Raw genomic sequence first — 3,813 nt, forward strand, 5'->3', positions numbered from 1 at the left:
AGCCCCGGCCCCAATTCTCACCCACTGACCCCAAACCACAACTCCTGACCCCAGATCTCCTCCTTGGGGCCCAAACTTTGCTCTGGAGGTCGGGGTTTGAGGCCCAGGGCCCTGATTTGGGGATAAAGGTTTAGGATTCGTGTCAGCAGAGTTGGCTGGGAGCGCTAAGTGGGGTTTTGGGGCAGAACCAGGCGATTTCTGGTGCAAACTTAGTTGGATTTGTGGCAGAACCAATTTGGGGGTTTTGGCTCCATGGTTGGTGTTGTGGAACTGGGGGAGATCTGGGACAAAGGGGCAAGAATGCGGTGAAGGGCTGAGACACGGGGGAAGGGTCTGGGGACTGGGGACAGGAGAGGACACTGTGGTGGGGGCTTGGATCCACCATGGCTGTCATCTAAATTAGCACCAGGACCCGCATAACCAGCATAAGCACGTTTGGCGCAGAAATAGGATCCGGAATCCTCGTCCTTGAGGTTGTTCATGGTCAGCGTCACCGAGCTCTGCCCATTGTTCCTGGAGATCGTGACCCGTCCCTGCACTGAACCCACGTACCAGGTGCTGCCACCATCATTGCTGATATCTGCAATGTATTCCAGCGCCTGCCCGGGTTTTTGGCGCACGCAGTTCATGTCGTAGCTCTCGAAATCGAACCCAGACCCTCAGCAGAAGAGGCGCATGGACCCCCCCGGGTTGCTGGAAGTGCCCCCCCCACTCCAGCAGGGTCACGGCCGCCCGGAGCCCTGCGGGACAAAGGGGAGATGGGGATGAGGCGAAAGCTCATCCCTTGACCAAAATCCTGACTCTTTGCCCCAAATTGGGACCCTTGGAGTTCATCATCCGCCCCCCAGGTGGGTCCTGTCCCTTTTTTCCTCGATGGCCACGCCCACTTTGAGGTCCTCAACCAATCAGGTTTCTCACCCCCATCATCTCCCCTTTGTCCCGCAGGTCTCCGGGACGCCGTGACCCTGCTGGAGTGCGGGGGGGACCTCCAGCCCCCTGGGGGGTCCCTGCGCCTCCTCTGCCGAGGGTCTGGGTTCAGTTTTGGGAATTATGGCATGTACTAGGTGCATCAGAGACCCGGGCAGGGGCTGGAGTTTGTGGCGAGCCTCACCAGTGATGGCGCCACTCCCAGATACACTCCATCATTGAAGGGCCGGGTCACGATCTCCAGGGACAACGGGCAGAGCTCGGTGACGCTGACCATGAACAACCTCAAGGACGAGGATTCCGCCGTTTATTTCTGTGTCAAACTTTGCAATGGTTACGCTGGCAATGCTATTTATGCTGGTTTTGGCGTCACTTCTGGTAGTGACCATGATGGTCACCAAATGTCTCCAATCCCAGAGATCCTTCCCCAAAATCCCAGCCCTTCTCCTATAACTTCACCATTTTCCCCCAAACTCTGCCCCTGCAGACTCAACTCTCCGTTTTCCCCCAATTTTGCCCATTTCTCCCCAGTCTGGCCCTTCCCCTCCATCCCAGTGTGGAACGGGGATCGCTCCAGGGCCCTTTACACACAAAGTTTTTTGTGCAGCTGGCGCTCTTCCGCAGCACCCCGTGGCTGAGCTTCCCTCTGCCAAACACAGATGTTCACAGTGACCAAAACCAGGAACTTTCTGTTTCCTTTCCTGGCCCAGCCGGGCCCCGGCAGCTGCCGGGGAGGAAGCGGGGGTGTGGTAGATAGGGAAAAGGCGCTGCGGAAGATCTCGCGATGTCACGGAAAGGCAGGACCCTGTGTTCCCCTTAGGTAAGACCATCTGCTTCCCGTAGATAAGAAACTAACATAGGAAGGTAGCCTCCCTCAACCAAATACCGGTAATTTTCCATCCCCTACCCAGTAACAGTCCACCCCTTACTAACCATAGATGGTAAAGACAGACCCACGCTGATGTAGAGACCCCTTAGACTATAAAAACCCAAGAGAGGAGATAATAAAGGCCTTTTGACCGTCCATCACATTGATGCCTGCGTGTGTCATTGGCCCGAGCGGCCCTGGAGAGTTTGGGCCGCCGTGCTGTTCCTCTGAACCAGGTCGCCTGCCTTGCTCCAGAAGGCAATATACTAGTGCCGACACCCGGGAAAGCTGCAGGGCCTGGGGAACGGGAATTCTCCTGGACAGAGGACGGCGGCTGTAGCGGCGGGTCCGACTACAGCGGGAGGGATGCCTCCGGACCAGCGTGGACCATGGGATCCACAGTGAAGGTCGTAAGTCAGGCTCATGAGCAATGGGGAATTAAAGGTGAGCTCAGGAACTCTAATCTTGCTATTGCAAGGCTCCTAGAGCTGGGGACGATCGAACGTCTGGTAAATATATTATATTCGGAAGCGCGGGAGAAGTGCACTGCCGCCTCAGCAGAGGACTCAAAGTCCGCAGGCAGTGGTAAAAACCTCAAAGCGTGGGGGAAAGTAGAAGAGGCCCTACGCGAGACGTTAGAAGAACAGGAGACGCGGAAAGCCGCGCGTACACGTTTATTAGCTACACCAAAGCTGGGGGTGGGGGCCGTGACACAAACCGCCTCTGAGAGCGATCGGATTGACGGCGGGAACGTGCGGGGGCCGGGCGCGTTCCACCCCTCCCCGAGCCCGAGCTCAGACCCCCCGGAGCCCCCAGGAGACCCCCCATAACCCCCAGGGGACCCCCCGACCTTCCCACGGAGCCCGCCGGGTCCTAGCCCCCCTGCGGAACCATCCGAAAAAACCGCGGTTTCTCTATCCGTCCCTTCCCCGCCGGTCGCCCATCCAGCACAAGAGGCAGAGCAGCGCGCGCGATGCTTCTGGCAGAGACCCGCGGAGAAGGCGTGGAACGCGGCCGGATTGTCGGGCCCCATAGGGATCGGTAAAAACTCGCCCCCGCCATGTGCGTTTAAAAATGGCGCCGAACCACATGGCGAGGGCGGAAGGGAGGAGGAGAAGGGCGGAAATGCAGTCAGCCTGCTTAACAACGTATGCGCGGGCGAGCGGGAAGGGGGGGCGGTCCCCGCGGTAGAGTGCAAAACCAACCAGAGCGCTCTATTCAAATTAGGTCCTTATAGGGCAAGGACCTCCCCCGGCAGGAGGCAGGGGGACCCCAGGGGGAGGGAGCGGCACCACCCCCAAAGGGAGGAGCGGGGTCGGAGCTGCACAAAACGGCACAGAGCGCCGGAAGTGTACCGGCAGTCAGCTTCCGCCTCAGAGTCAAGTAACATCTGCTCAGACAGCTCCGAAGAGCCGACCGAGCCCGGCTGGGACTCGGAAACCGAGAGAGCAGAATCAATGCGGTTTCGAGCGAAACCGAATAAAGCTTCAAACAATATCGGGAAACAATCACAACACAAACTCACCGACTGGGGAAAAATAAAAGCAGCCTGTGGGGACCGGGCACCGGCAGCCTCCATGCACGCTTTCCTGGGGGGTGTTGCCTGAGCACAGGGGAACCAACAAAGGGCATATACCCCAGTTAACCCAAAAGAAGCCAAAGCGGTTTCAGAAATAGGGATCAACTCAGCTGTAGTACCCACTCTTGAGGACGACCTTTCTAGCAATAACGATCTGCTCACTTTTGATATTACGCAAATAAGCCGCATGCTTTTTGACGGGGCGGGGCGGATAATATTTAAGCAGGAATGGCAGGACGACTGCGTTAGCCCAGGCTTCTGGAGAAGGGCAGCAACTCAGCGAGCTGTCCCCAGCCGGCACAGCTTTCCCTGGCAGCACCCTCACTCCAAGCATCCCAGCCCTGGGGAAACGGGAGAGGGAGGGGGCGCGCGGGCCACACTCAGCCTCCTCCCGCTGCAAATGCGAGACGGCCCTGCTACAGCAACCCCCAGTGGGGCA

The sequence above is a fragment of the Melozone crissalis genome, unplaced genomic scaffold, assembly GCF_028551555.1.
Source record: "Melozone crissalis strain CALT ecotype California unplaced genomic scaffold, PUWL_Pcris_2 ptg000079l_1, whole genome shotgun sequence".
In the NCBI taxonomy this organism is placed as follows: Eukaryota; Metazoa; Chordata; class Aves; order Passeriformes; family Passerellidae; genus Melozone; species Melozone crissalis.